This window comes from Penaeus chinensis, chromosome 25, assembly GCF_019202785.1.
Source record: "Penaeus chinensis breed Huanghai No. 1 chromosome 25, ASM1920278v2, whole genome shotgun sequence".
Classification (NCBI taxonomy): domain Eukaryota; kingdom Metazoa; phylum Arthropoda; class Malacostraca; order Decapoda; family Penaeidae; genus Penaeus; species Penaeus chinensis.
Window position 1 is genome coordinate 9,981,137 of NC_061843.1, and position 17,500 is coordinate 9,998,636.

A 17,500-nucleotide genomic window follows, 5' to 3' on the forward strand; every position below is an offset into this window, starting at 1 on the left:
CGTGTCTTCGTGGCAAGGCTCTCGCTCTTCTCGACGCGTCCTCCTCCTCCTCCTCTTTTTCTTCTTTTGTTCTTTCTTCTCCCTTTTCATATTCTTATTTTTCATTTGCCCCCCTCCCCCTCCTTCTCCTCTCCCCTTCTTCTTCCTCCTTCTCCTTTTCCTCTTCCTTGTGTTGTTATTTGCTTTGTTTTATTTTTTTGTGTTATATATTTTTTATTGCTTGTTATCTTATCATTTTCTCTCCATCATGTATATAATTTTCTTTCACCAACATCAAAACCACTACATACAAGTTACATACATTCATTGCAGTCGCCTTCTTACTTTCTTTATAGTTATCTTCATCATAAATATTACATCACAGATCAGCAGGAAACTCGGGATCAAAGATCAGCCAGGGAAGCTTTTCTCATCATCACACTCCAAGCATTTTATCATCACTTCGTTAATTCATCTCATTCATGTTTGCATCATCATTTCGCAAAGATCTCGACTGTGCTACAGGTTCAAGTCAACCCAACACCCTGTCTCTTTGTATTTAATCCCTGTCACTATCCACGGTAAATATTTTCCATATTTTTCCTGTTGGCTCTCTAATTATCAGTAGCTTCATATCTGTGAGTGTTTTTGTTAGAAATACCTTCATCTTCATGACGTAAACCTGTCTACACCAATTCAGCATCACGTGAGAAAAACAGCATCAAATACTTCTCATCGGTCTTTAGGGAAAAGGCACCCCTTACTGGCCTAGCGCACGTTCGCTCGGAGATAGCAATTATTAGCGACATGATGGATAATGATTTCAATAACAGCCGAAGACAATGATCTCTTAAGAAGATGAGGCAATATCCCCTTCCTGCCTTACACCCTAAGAGTATTTCTCACGAACAAGCACAGGAGAGAGAGGCTAAAGCTCGGTTCCTTCTTGCACGCAGGCACTCGCACCTGCCCTAAGCAAGACACCAGAGTTAAGAGCGAGAAAATGCTCGCAGGCTCTCGTTGGCTCACAAGTATCGCTAATAACGAACTAAGAATAGATAGTGTATGCATTTCGTCTGGTTATTCATGCTTTAAGAACATTCAACGGTTATGAAATAGCGAGAACACTTTTGGAGTTTGAGGAACGAGTGTAAAGCAAGAGCAGCGCTACGGTACTTCGTCTCCAGGATTTTGTACTCAGCATGTGGGGTTTCATTTCTGATTTTTCATTCACGCTGCTGTGATCACCATGCCCATTACAGCGGGAGATACAAGGCACTAATGGGGAAACATTAAGGAAGGGAATGAAAAAAAGAAAGAAAAAAAGCGAGTGTTGCCATAACAGAGATAAAATACTAACAATTATAGGAAAAGCTGTACCACAGGATACAATTATATATAAGATATCAAGAATGAGTAAAGATAAAGAGAAGTGTTAGGGAAGGAGAGAGGGAGAGGGGGGAGGGGGAGGGAGGGAAGGAGGAGGGGAACAGGGGAGGAGGGAGGAGGGAGAGAAGGAGAGAGTGGGGGGAGAGGGAAGGGTAAGGGCCCTGAACTTAGTATTCACGGGGGATATGTTCTTGCCTCGGGCGATGATTTAATACTAGTTGGAAACCTGTCGTTAGCAGGTGCCAGATACCAACATCAACGAGATTCTCGGACCCAATCCTGACATTAATGATAAATTCATGGCCTTGTATTAAACATTTTTCAGGCTCCATATAACTCACTTTACTTATCTACTATAGGGCTGGGTTACAGCGATGATTCCTTAATATATTATCAGTACCTATATACATATTTTCTAAGCCTGTGAAGATGTTAGATATGACAACACTCATCACAAACTATCATTTCCTCGTTTAGAAAACCAATATTCACAACATACACATTTTTCCCCCGAGCAAATAAACTGTTTTGCATAATAACGTTGATCATTTTATTCCTCTTACTAATATAAAGATGATCAAATCGCTGATTGGTGTTTTACTTTCGTTTTTTTTTATGATTAATGATATCTGTATTGAGTTGATTTTGTTTTTCCCTTTAATCACGGATAATAATAGAATCTAGTTGCTAATTCCTTTACCAATTGATCTTTCTTATTCTTATTCGTCTTTTTTTTAGTTGTTTTAATATAGTCACTACAAAATATTTTATTCCTATTACTAATTTCAGTTATTATCATAATTATTCTGAACTGCACGTACTTATCGCTATTATTACCTTCACTACTACCAACTTCACCATAATCTATCATCATTACTGTCATTATCCATAACCGTCATATCATTATTATCATTATCACTACTGCTAGCATTTTTGGTTACCATTAACATTTATGGTGATGCTGTTATCATTCTCATAATCATGGAAATCGCTATTATTACCATTGATATTGACAATTATGGTAGTGTCACTCTTTTCATGATTATTCTGTTAACAAAATACTAGTTATTACTCTTACTTGTATTATCCCATTACCATGAACTCAAGCACCACCATTAATCTTATATTTTCATTCATTTATTTATTCATGCTTACTGTCTATATTTTTGGTATTATTTTTACCATTTGTTGTCATTATGATTTTTGTTTTTTCTCATACTTAGTTTTATTATTGTTGTCATTGTTATTTTTTATCATTATCATTATTTTTACTAATCATTATTGTTACTATTATTCTATCATCATAATTATTATCATTATTATTATTAGTGTTATTATCATTATCACTATCATAATAACTATTAGTAACATAATCATCATTACTATTGTTGCTGTTATTATCATTATAATTATTATCATAATAATAATTATTATTTTTATCGTTATTATTATTATCCTTATCATCATCACTATTATTACTATCACTATTAGTATATATTATCATTATCATGGTTATTATTTTCATAATGATAATAATAATGATAATAATAATGATAATTAATATTATCGTTATTAATGTTATTATTATTATCATTATCATTGTCGTTATCATTGTTATTATTATCATTATTGTTATTACTATTATTATTATTAGTATCATTATCATTATCATTATTACCTACCATTACCATTATTACCATTATCATCATTTTTATCTTTATATATTTGTATTATATTTTATCATAATCACTGTTAATATTATCATTATTATCATTGTTATAATCATTTTCATTATCAGTATTACTATGACTGTTAGCATTATCATTATTATTATTATCATAATCACTATAATCATTATCATTATTCTATCAAAATTGTCATTGTAATTATCAAGATTGCTATTACTTTATCATAATTATTATCATCATTATTATTATTTTTGTTATTGTTATTGTCATTATTTAATTACTGCTATTAACGTTATTATTACCATTGGTACTATTATTATAATTATCATTATTATCATTAATATAATTAATTTTATTGTTAATATTATCAATATAACAATAATAATAATGATAATAATAATAATAGTAATAACAATAATAATTATTATCATCAATAGTATTTTCATTATCATACACACACACACACATATATACATACATATACATATGTTATACACACACACACACACATAGACGTTACGTGTGTATATATAAATCGTGCACTCATCATTGCATCTGTGTGATGCTTACACCTACATTATCGTTTTATAATTATACTATAATTCACAATAATATTACCCTGACAACCAATATCGTCATCCTGTTTGATATAACCGACATTGGTAACAATTGCAGTTATTACAGAAAGGTTAATAACAATAACAGAATAAACGTAATTATTCGGATAGTCAATAACTTATTATCGCCTTAACCGCAGCAACACCATCATGTGCCTTCATAAATTCCCAGACTCTTCTCCAAACATCTCTCCCACAGCAGCATCAACATCACAACCATTTCCCATCAAGAACCTCCTCGTCAGCCTTCTTCGTCAGCACCTCGTCGTCAGCAGCAGCCAGTCCATCGGGGCGGGCTGTGCGAGTACCCAAGCACGGGAGGTTTGACCTGAAACCTTAAGAACCCCGCACGCACTGTCACAAATATCCGCCAAATAGTTAAGAATCCCGAGCCATCTTTCACGGGCATATACAACACAATGCATCCCCTCCTCTTTCCCTCCCCCCCCCCTTTTTTTTTTAAAGCCTCCCAAACAACAACTGCACCTCGACGAGCGCCAGCGAAGAATGGGCTTTCCGTCGCGGGTCCGAAAAGGTGGAAATAGTACCGTCACTTTCGTTTTCGTTAAGCCTGTTGAGAGAGCGACGCTGAGGGTGTTGCCTGGGAGTTTTATTTCGTCTGCGTTTCATTTTTTTTGTTTTACTTCTGTATTATTATCATACGATTATTTGAGGAAATAGAAGGTGGATTTACAATTTACAATGTGAGGCATTATTGGGTTTGTAATACTTAATTGATCTTGATAGCAAGGGGCATGTTTGGCTCTTTATAATATAAGAATTGACATACCACTTACCTGCACCTCAGAGCCGTCGGGAGGGGGGGTGGGGGGGGGGGGGGAGGCTAACAGAGGTCTACCTGATATCGTCAATTTGTTTCATTTTCCTTTCATCTTCGTCATACTTATGCATATATACTTAGACCATACTGGGATAAATCTTATACTACTATAATCCCGTTGAACTAATATCTAAATGGTCAGCCAAATACAGCAGAATTATAAACAAATATCAAGACATTCGAAATCTAAATAAAAATCTCGAAAGAAAAGAAACTGGCGATGTTATAAAAAAAAAAAAAATACCAACGATATATTGTGAAACGACGAAGATTATCAAAATGCCTCTCGAACGCACCATACTTAGATATACACTAATAACTCTGAAAGATCTATGGTATTTTGCGCGCTATCTCCGACCGGTAATAACTCTATAAATAAATAATTTACGATACATTTGATTTTTTTTTTTTTTTTTTACTTCTTTTCAAATATCGGAACACAAGTGATAAACGGAACGAACGAACACATTCCAGACACTTAAAATACCCTGCGTTGTGAAGGAAAATATATATTTTTTTTCTATACTAGACTGATGTTTTACAATGAAGGCTTATCAGTGTGGGAACCGAAAAAGTTATAATCATTTGACGATGCTAATTTTGCTTCTGTCAAGTTGACTGATACAGCCGTTGTCTAGAGAACCGGTCGGTTACTGCTACGCTTACTATAGTTTTGTTACATAATATCTATGATAGACTAGAGAGAGATAGATAGATAGAGAGGGAGAGAGAGAGAGAGGGAGAGAGAGAGAGAGAGAGAGAGAGAGAGAGAGAGAGAGAGAGAGAGAGAGAGAGAGAGAGAGAGAGAGAGAGAGAGAGAGAGAGAGAGAGAGAGAGAGAGGAGGAGAGAAAGAGGAGAGAAAGAGGAGAGAAAGAGATAGATAGATAGATAGATAGATAGATAGATAGATAGAGAGAGAGAGAGCGAGAGAGAGAGAGAGAGAGAGAGAGAGAGAGAGAGAGAGAGAGAGAGAGAGAGAAAGAGAGAGAGAGAAAGACACACACACACAAACACACACACACACACACACACACACACACACACACACACACACACACACAACAACACACACACATACACATATAATAATATATTAATTTATATATATACATTGATAGATAGATAGTTTGATAGATACGATAGATATATAGTTAGATTAATAAATAGAAGGATAAAATTGAGAGAGGGGCGGGAGTGGCTGTGAGACAACGCTCCACTGTGTACCTTTCTTGATGACAAGCGGCGCCTTCATCTGACTGACGGCGTTGTGCGCCTGCAGGAGGCCCGGGGAGGGCGAGGGCAGCGGGGAGCTGAGCGTGGGCGTGGAGGCCGGACTGAGGCTGCTGGCGGAGTCGTGGGCGTAGGGCTGGGCGGTGTCGGAGAAGGAGGTGTACTTGGACTCTTCGGTGGTGAAGGGCGAGTAGTCCGCCGCCGAGGGGGAGAAGAGCGAGTCCGGGGCCACGGAGTCGAAGTTCCGGTCGTCGAAGTCCTCCTTCTTGATGACTCCGGGCGGCGGCGACGACGAAGGGTCGAAGAAGGAGAGGTTGAAGTCCGTGTTGGTGTCGAAGGTCACCTCGGGATTCGTGACCTTAACTTCGGCGACGCCTGAGCCCAGAGAGCCAAGACTCTGGTCGATCTTGTACACGTCCATCCTCGCCGTCTCTCGGGACGAACAGCTGAAGGCTCGTCGTTATTAAGAGTTGAGAAACCTCTTCCTTTGGCTTCGCAATGCCAGAGCGATGTCCCCTTCTGCGGCGTTCCTTCGTGGCCTTCACACGGAGCGCGAAATCCCCTGGAGGTTAAGTAGTTTCACGATGTGTCATTCCGGGTTGGGCGAACCAGCGCTGACCTCAGGCACTCGCTACCTCCTGCACCGCCGCTGTCACACTCACTCGCACAGGTGACAGCTATATCGTTTATTCAACTTTATCCAACCCTCTGTTTCACCGACCACTCTGATATCCACATCGCGTCCACTTCACACTACCAACTTCGATCTCAAAGTCACCCTGGTCAAAGCTCAAGTATCTACCCGAAGAAGTTGGGACACGTCGGTACCTCCGCCTCTCGCTCCTACTTCAGCGCCTGCTCAGTATTCCACGCAGCAGGTCAGGGGCAGACGAATGCCCACGCGGGTATCTGTGGGGGCACCAGCTGAACAGTCCCGGTCGCTGTCTGATCGCAGCTCCGCGCACTCAGCGAACACCAACACTACCACTCGTCCGAAGCGTTCGAGCTCGACCACTCTTCACCCCCGACTGGCGGTCCGAATCGACAAGACAGAACTGAAGTTTTTACCAAGTCCCGTTTGCTGGGAGGAGGTAGTAGTGGAAGGGGGGGCGGGGGCGGGAAGGAGGCGGAGGAGGCAGATCCCCCCCTCCTCCTTCCCCTCCCTCACCTGTACCTCTACCAGGCTGGCTCCTGGGTCAATGAACGCAGCCGCGCGACCGAGTCTCTCTCAAGACAGTACACACGCGTACTACTAGTAATTCTGAATACGTTGGCTAAATACGCATTTGGAAAATGTGATTTCTTTATTAGGAAGAAAAATGAAAATACCCCTTCGTAGAAAATGGCCTCTGGAGAAAAGGTACCCAACCCTCTCCCGTTCGCCGAGCTGAGGCGGGGGACGGGGCAGTGGGAGGGAAGGGGGGGAAGGGGGGGTCACACCTGAGCCAGGTTCTCAGCCAATCGGAGCTGGAGTTAAAAATGACGTCACAACTGTCGCTCTATTACCGTAATTCATAAGTGAGAACATTTACACCACTCAATTGGGTCATAGGAACACAATGTAAAGTCATGTCCTCCGAATGAAATGCAATTTTCACTAAGAAATAAAAAACAAGCATCATAAAACAGAAAATAATAAAACAGCGAATCGGAAGGTACCGACTATATGGTACTTTCGGTTTCTTCTTTTCCGTATTTACATAAACCACAGGAAATTATACAGTAAGCCCGTGACGAGGAGGATTTAGTGCTCGCGGGGACGTGCCTGATTGTGGCTCGGGCATTTTTATTGATACGATGGGTATTTTGAGCTGATGTTGATGAGGGTATGGCGTAAGTGTTATTTGCTCTCATCTGCCTCTTGTGCATACACGCACATGTATGGATGTGTGAGTGTATATTATATATGTATACACATTATATATATATGTATACATATATATTCACACACACATATATATAAATATACATATATATATATATATATATATATATATATATATATATATATACATTTATATGCATATATATGTATGTATGTATATGTACATTTAAAATTAAATGTATATATACACACATATATATATATATATATATATATATATATATATAAATATATGTATATATATGTATGTATGTATATGTACATTTAAAATTAGATGTATATATACATATATATATAAATATATGTATATATATATATATATATATATATATATATATATATGAATATATATTTATATATATGTATGTATGTAAGCACATGTATATACATATATATAAATACATATATATACATATACTTTTATAAATATATATATTTATATATATATATAAATAAATATATCTGTATGTTTATACATGCAGTATATATATCTTATACACGCAGTATATATATATATATATATATATATATATATATATATATATATATTTATATATATATATATTTATATATATATATATATATATATATATATATATATACATATGTGTGTGTGTGTGTGTGTGTGTGTGTGTGTGTGTGTGTGTGTGTGTGTGTGTGTGTGTGTGTGTGTGTGTGTGTGTACATGCAAAAACATACACACACAAACACAGACACACACGCACCCACACACACACACACACACACACACACACACACACACACACACATACTCACACATACACACACACACATACACACACACATACACACACACATACACACACACACACACGCACACATACATATATAAGTACATATACATATATATAGTTGTATATATATGAATATAAAGAAAAATAAATGAATAAATAAACACACACACATATACATACATACATACATGAATATATATATATATATATATATATATATATATATATATATATATGGACGCATGCATATTTGTGTCATCACCAATGGCACAAGTATGCAAATCCGCAAATACATTGCGCGCATGAGTGTGTTTGTGCATTCATGCACACGCACATCTCCCTCGCGCGCGTGTGAGCACACACACGGATTTGCATCTATTGGGTAAGTCAAAACCTAGATACGGTAGTGAGTGAGTCTATCGCAGATATAAGTGTGGGCTGAGAACCTCCAACAATGATTACCTAGACATCTACTCTGGGAAGGATCATGGGTCAGCCGCCCAAGTATAAAGACCCAATCAACTACATGGTGTCAACATGGCACCAAGTAGTTCGTCAAACACTACACCGGTGATGGCACGATGCACACACACACACACACACACACACACACACACACACACACACACAACACACACACACACAACACACACACACACACACACACACACACACATACAGGTCCACTTCGACCCAGAGTAGAACACCAGTCATGGTCTCATCTATGGGATAAATAGAAAAATGAATAGGCGGGACTCTTAAGCCTTGGCTTGTAACCCTTCTAGAGACAATGCTTCAATAAAAAATAAACATTTGTATTTATGGCAGACATCTCAGGAAATCTCTCAGTCTCGTGGAATAGACTGGGCATGTTAATTGAATGAACAGAGAATAGAGGGTCATGGAGAAAATGGATGCCAAAAAGGACCTGTCGTAGGGCAGAGTACTAGAGCAAGAGTATATGTATAGTAGAAAAAAAAAACACTGTACAAACTAGATTTATTGATAATGAGACAACAGTTTTAAAATGCACACTTTACCATTCAATATATATATATATATATATATAAATATATATATATATATATATATATATATATATATATATATGTACATATCACACACACACACACACACACACACACACACACACACACACACACACACAATATATATATATATATATATATATATATATATATATATATATATATATGTTGTTTCATATAGTTCTCAAATAATTTGCATGCATGCCCATGCGTTATTGTACAATACTGCGCTTGCGTGTGTTTTATTGCCCAGACTTATATAAATCTAACTCTATGCCCCCTTGCTACGTCTTCTAGAAGCATTTTGTTTCAGTAGTATGTCTTTCCTTCTGCATCAATCTGCTAAGATTAGGACGGTAAATATTCACTCCACGTTCATTCGGTCTGTGTTATATTACACAGTACGTTCAGAGTTGCCGAGGCGTAATTCCAGTTACAGATTATTATTATTTTTTTTTTTTCACGTATTTCAGTCTGTTCCTGCCTCTGTGTGTCTGTCTGTTTCTTTCTCACTCACTGCTTGTTCTTCCGTCCGCCTGTCTGCCACTGTCTGTTCTATCTCTGTACGTCTGTCTGTCTTTCTGTCTCGATATACGCACATATTATCTATGTATATTTAATTGCGTGTGTGTGCATTCATGTATATGTACATATGTATATATATATATATATATACACATACATATACATATGTACATATATATATACACATATATATATATATATATATATATATATATATATATATACATACACACACATACATACATATATGAATATATATAAATATATATATATATGTATATACATATTCATATATATATGTGTATGTGTGTGTGTGTGTGTGTGTGTGTGTGTGTGTGTGTGTGTGTGTGTGTGTGTGTGTGTGTGTGTGTGTGTGTGTGTGTGTGTGTGCGTATGTGTGTACACATACACAAATACATACATATGTAAAAAAAAATATATATATATATGTGCATATGTATATATATATATATATATATATATATATATATATATATATATACAAGTATAAATACACACACACACACACATACATATATATATATATATATATATATATATATATATATACATACATATATATATATATATATATATATATATATATATATATATACATATACACACATATACGTACATGCACACGTATACACACACACACACACACACACACACACACACACACACACACACACACACACAAATATATATATTGTGGAGGTTCTTCAAACCTCTCCTCTGAGAGTCGCAGCAGAATCCAGATGGGGTGTCCAGATAATCTCCGTTTCCCCTGCGTGGGACATCTTTTTTTGCTGTTATTTTTACCCCTGCTCACTTTTAGTTTAGTTTCCCTTTTTGTAGCCACATTTTCTAAGTTGCAGTCATCACGTTTTCTGTATTTTATTGCGTTCTTTTAAGTAATGATTGATGTCTTTTATTGTTTAGGTTCTTAAAGTTTGCCTCCGTAATATTTTATTTAGTGTTTTTAAAGATTTTGATCGTCATTTTAATTGTTCCTTTTTAAATTAAGATTTATTTAACGTGTTCTTATTTTAGCTCTTTTTTTCGATTTATAGATGAGCATGACGGGGTTTGTCCTTTTTATATTGTAAAATTGTCTTTTTATTATATGTATTTGTATTTTGATTTTATTATTTTACCCTGTTAATGTTTTTATTCCTGTTTTACGTTACTGACATCGTCCTTTCAGCTTTTCGGCGATGTCAATGACGTCAGGACTTTTTAAGAAGCTTTATTTTTCAATGATTTTAATTATTTGTCTTAGCCCGTTTACTTTTTTATCATTCTCGGTTACTTTTCTATATTTTTATGTACTTTTCACATTTTAATTATATTTATTTACGAAAAGATGAAAATGAAGGCAGTGACGTCACCAAGACGTCCGTGTATAAATACGGGACGGCCAAAACAATAAAGGGAGATCTATCTGAACCTGTGTTTGTGTCACCCCCTCTGGATTTACTTCAGCCTGAGACGTCACCAGAACAAAGGTTGTACTGAGCAGACTTCCCGTTACTTGCCTAGGTTATTTGCTGGACGTTGTCTTTTTTATGTGTGTTTTATGATGTGCTCAATGTTTTTAAGTACTTTTAGACGTATTTTGACCGAAGCCCTTCAGGATTCGGCTTTCCCTCTTTGCTTTTAATCTTCAGTTTCCTTTTAAGTTTAATATTTAACGTTTTAACGTAGGTTAACGTAAATTTCTTGTTCTTATTTCGGATTTTATTAAAGTAACGTAATTTTAGTATGTATTAATTTTACATTTTAGTGCCTTCAGCAGTTTTTAGTTCAGTTTCTTCTTTTATTCGTCCTCTTTTAAATGTTAGGCTGAGCCACAAGGACTTGTCTATATTTTCTCCGCTCAAGGTACATATCAAGCCTGCGTAGGATCCTGGGTCACTGCCCGCTACCATTTTACAGGCCCAGGATCTGTATCAAGTTGTTCAGGGGAGTGAACGGGACCCTTATTTGCGTCCCTAAGCCGTTCTCGCTTCACGAGAGGCTTCAGCTCGCTTCGCGAGGCTGGGGTTTGAGTCGGGCTCCTCATTATAGATTGATAACTACCCTTACATATTTGGTGGCTAGCGGTGGAATGTACTTTTAATGAGCGTAAATCAGGAGAAAATAACGAAGTTCCTTGTAGGCTGAGAACGTCCGGCACATTCAGTTATTTCCTGTCAGGCTATATCATGCACGATCACTGTACCTCCTGCGGGAGTCTTGGGAGAGCCACTTTGTTCTGTATTATGTGCCTTTTCTTTTCTCTTTTTCAGTGATATTATACATGTGTAGTTTTTTTAAAGAGCGGAGCCTTTTCTTCCAGCATAATTCTCTTCTCTTACAGAGTTAGATTTATGTGTCTTAATACCCGCTCGCCCAGCTAGGCTTGTTTTGTGGCTCTCAGTAGTTTTAGGGACACTGTATGTTTCTCTCTTATGTCTGTGAATTTCATTCAGCAGCTACCTGGATCCTACAGTGATTTTTTGTGCAGTGCATGGCTTTCTGAAAAGTGCAGTTACGGGTTCGTGAACAGTACAGCGAGTCTATGAACAGTGAAGTGTTTAAACAGTGATTTGTATCAGTGCAGTGCAGCATTTAAGAACAGTGTGCCTTTTGATTGTGTTGACGGTGCATTGTGTGCAGAATGCCCAAAGGCAAGAACACGGGAATTCGTAGGAATTTACGATCTTCCAGTCACCCTAGTTCCCGTGACCGTTCTCCGGCAGCAGGCTTGTCTATCTCTGTCGATCAGCTCCCCATAGTCGTAGGCGGCTCAAATCCGGAAGTACAGGAAGCCGTGAGAGCCATGGAGGGAGAGGTTACCGTGCTAGCCCAAATCCTTGACAAGATCGAGGCCTTGTCTACTGAACTCAGCGAGGTAAAGGCACAGACGCAGCAGTTTAATGACAGGCTTGCTCGTCAGGAAGAAGCTGTGTCTCGTCCTCGACAGACAGAAGCAGAGGTCGAAGTTCTTCAGCCCCAGGAGCCTCCTGCTAGTGCCCAGCGAGATGGAGAGATTGAGGACTTACGACGGCAATTAGCTGAACGGGAGTTGGAGCTCGAAAGAGAGAGGCAACGAAACGGGAATGGACGTGTTTGGCAGCCACCAGAAACCCAGTTCCGCCTCTCGAACAACTCTGAAGTTTACCGTCAGCGGCAGATATCTGATCAGCTTCCTCCAGAGCCACGGCCACGTAGTTCTCCAGAAAATCCTCGATTGCCGCAGGGGACACAGCAACTAACCGCTACAATGCAGCAGAGATCTTTGAATGACCGTTCCACATCTCGAGACCATACTTCAGCTGTGTCATATGTTGTAGCCAGGGAGTCTGTCCCCCATTTTAAAGGAGACACTTCAGCATCCCAGCCGCTGAAAAGGAACCAGGAAGTGGAGGCCTGGATTCGCTCCATCGAAAACCTCGTGAAACCACCTACTGACGAGGCTTACATTCAGGCTGCACGAGCGAACTGTCGAGGTCAAGCAGAGCTTATAATAAACTCTCCCCTGTTTGACAATTTTCGAGACTGGGAGACGTTTAAGGCTTCTCTACGCACCAAGTTTAGGGGAACTTACACGTCTTCTGATTTTTATAAGGTGCTCTATGAGAACAAGATGACTTCAGTGCAGGCGCCCATGGATTATTATCTCCAGCTGGAAGGACACGTCTACCAAGGGTATCGTGATCATCGAGAAGCTATAGGTGACCCCTCTGAGCTTGTTCGTCGGGTTTTTCTCTCTGGCATTCCATCCTGGCTGAGGGACTTCTTGGCTCTCAAAGATGACTGCTCACCCATGCAGCTTGCAGAAGCAGCCCAGAGGGTATGGAACTCCAGAAACGGGATCAGGCATGAGTCAGCTACGCAGCACCAATCCCCAAATGAGTTCCCGCTGGATGACCGTGACCACCGCCGTTATCCTGATCGCCCACCAAATGTTCGGGATTTGTATGCTTGTCCTGTAGCTTCACAGGAGAACAGAGTGAAGAGCCCACAGCCTGCTCCATCCCGTGATCTCTGGTGTAGCTTCCATGGAACAACCACTCACAACATCTCAGAGTGCCGAGCAGCTTCTAATGTGGCTTCTGCACGGAACAGACCCCATCCTTCCAGAGACATCACCTGCTACCGTTGCCGAAGATCTGGACACATGGCCAGACAATGTCCCTTTCCGATTAGCCAGCAACAAGCTCCCGGTCCGGCTGGCAGAGTTTCAGAAGGGGGCAATATCTTCCACCAGTACACAGACCGAAACAGTAACACCACAGATAGCCATGTTGAGTTCCCCCACGTTGTCAGGACGGCCTCTCGTGGGACTCAATATTAATGGCAAAACGACCCTGTGCTTTCTGGACACCGGATCTGAAGCCACACTGATAAAGCCGAGTGCTGTAGCCATGATCGCGTCTCGCCAAAAGCTTCAGCACAAACCCTCCAGCAAGATTCTCCGAGGAGTAACAGGGCAACCTCTTCATGTGTCTACTGAGGTGACGCTTCATTTCCACATGGCGGATAATTCCACCATTGTTCATCAGGCCAGTGTGGTTGATGTTTCCTTCCCAGGTGACATTCTTATTGGGATGGATCTCCTTAGACGGCTGGACTTTACTTTCTCCTCTGAAGCCTCAACTGGGAATGCCACCATTACTCTGCAGGGACATACGTTCTCCGTTGTCTACACCGATGCAGAGTCTCTCAAGATTTGCTGCATCAAACCCCTGTCACCTACAGAAGTTGCCAGTGAAGATGCACCAGAGTCTACCCAAGTTTCCCAGGCAGTTGCAGCAGTGCATCTTGTTCACCGTGCAAGTATCGCAGCTCACAGTGGCTGCTTTGTAGAAGGCTGCCTTTCACGGAGTGGACCAACAGATGGTGATGTCCTTGTAATTCCAACCATGCCTAAAGGACTTCTCCTACCCCATGCCGTCACCAAAGTAAAGAATCGTCGGTGTTCTGTGTGGGTAGTGAATGCAACTCCCAAACAGATGGTTCTCCACAATGGAACACGCCTTGGAACAGCTGAGCAGGTAGAAGCCATCTACAGCAATGACCCATCTCGACCCCTGCCCGAAATACCCGAGGATGACGTCGCCAGGTCCAACTACTGTCCTGTCGAGTCTGATTCCCTTGAAAATGGTGAGAGTGTCGACTTCGAGTGGGAAGAAGATGGCTTTGACCGACAATATGGAGTGGAGAACTTTGGGTATGATGATGAGTTGGAGGTTGGACACACAGAGCTGCCGCCATCCATTGCCATTGCCGCCTGCGAAGCCGCCGAACTCCTGGAGAATGATGCATGCCAGGATCATCACACATTGCCAGATCTCGGCCACCTTGAAGACCCCCAACGCCATAAGCTGACTGACTTGCTTTGTCGTTTCAAGGGGCTCTTTGATGGTGGTGAGGAAGCAGTAGGTTTAGTCCCTGGGATTAAGCATCAAATCGATACAGGAGATGCCAAGCCTGTTTGTATCCGACAATGGAGATTGCCTCAATCAACACGGCAAGTCATTCGAGAGCAGTGTGACTCCATGCTTCGTACAGGGGTCATTGAGGAGTCAACATCACCCTGGATGAGCCCAGTTGTGTTAGTGAAGAAGAAGGGCGGAGCTCTCAGGTTCTGTGTTGACTACCGTGGCTTGAACGCAGTGACCAAGGGAGATACATATCCTCTGCCACTTATCAGCGAACTCATCGATGAACTAGGCCCGAAGAACATCTTTACAACTCTAGATGCTCGCGCTGCATACTGGAGTGTGGAAGTGGAAGAATCCGACCGGCCAAAGACGGCATTTTCAGATGGCTACCGACTCTTCCAGTTCTGCCGCCTTCCTTTTGGTTTATCCACAGCTCCAACCACATTCCAGAGAACAATGAATGTTGTCTTGTCAGCAGTACTGGGACGTCATACCCTAGCCTACCTAGATGACGTTATCATCTACAGCCACAATTTTGACCAACACCTTCAGGATCTAGATGAGACCTTGCAGTTGCTCTCATTGGCTGGTCTAAAGCTTAACATGGAGAAGTGTCAGTTTGCTGCAACAACCATAGACTTCCTTGGGTTTACGATTTCACCTGATGGAGTCTCCCCAAACAGAGATAAGGTGTTGGCTATATCTAACACCCCTCCACCACGAACAGTCAGGGAAGTTCGACGTTTCCTGGGAGCAACGGGATTTTTCAGGAAGCATGTTCCTGGATATGCAACCCTAGCATCTCCATTACATCTCCTGCTGAGGAAGGACCAAGCCTGGACCTGGGGACCTGAACAACAAGCAGCATTTGGAACTTTGAAAGATAAGCTGACATCTGCTCCTGTCTTACGCCAACCTGACTTCTCCAAGGAGTTTGAGCTACACACTGATGCCTCTAGCATCGCATTAGGAGCTTGTCTCATGCAAAGAGATGATCACCAGACACCGCATGCAGTTGCTTATTTTAGTAGAAAGCTCCGGGATGCAGAAACTCGCTATCCAGCTATTGACTTAGAGGCTCTGGGTGTTGTGGAAGGAGTCAGAACTTTTGATTCTTATCTGTATGGAAGGCGCTTCACAGTGTACACCGACCACCGACCATTAGTATATGTGTTCAGCAGAAAAACCAAGTCCCCAAGAATGACGAGGTTCGCTCATGACTTGTCTTTCTACGATTTTAACATCCGATACAAAGAGGGTCCCACGAATAAAGTTCCAGATTTACTCTCCAGACAAGTTGCAAAGCTGACAATAACGGAGCTTTCACCTGAAAATCTAGCAGAAGAACAGAGAGCAGACCCTCAGCTTGCGGAGATTTGTAGTTATTTGCAGGGAGGAAATGTACCAACAAGGAAACTTCCTCTTCCTCTTGATGATTTTGAGCTGAAGGAAGGTGTCCTCTATCGGTTGAAGAGTCTACCAGATCGGATTGCTTACCAACTAGTGGTTCCAGTCACTCTACGGAATTCAGCATTGAAAGCAGCCCACCTGCCTCCACTAGCTTCCCACCCAGGTATCCATCGAACATTTCAAAATGCAAGATCAATGTTCTACTGGCCAAACATGCTGAAAGATGTACGACATTATGTGGAGTGTTGTGAGATTTGCCAACAATCTAGAGGCGACAGGCAGAAAGTTCCTATGGCTGACACACCCTTGGCTAGTTTTCCATTGGAACGAGTCTCGATGGACATTATGGACTTTGGGCCAAGCATTCCAGTCCGCTGGGCATTATCCATTATAGACCAGCATTCACGGTATTTGCAGATCATACCGTTGAGGAAAATTACTGCTGTCGCTGTCCACCGAGCCTTTCTGGACCATTGGGTAACCCTCTTTGGCCCTCCTAGGGTTATCCAGACCGACAATGGAGTCCAGTTTATAAGCAACCTGTTCCAGGAGCTCGCTAAACTAATGCACGCCACGAACCACTACACCATTCGCTATCATCCTCAAGCAAATGGAATGATTGAGCGCACAAATCGTGTGGTGAAGTCTGCCCTTACCACATTAGTAAATGATCGCCCACGAACTTGGCACCAATTT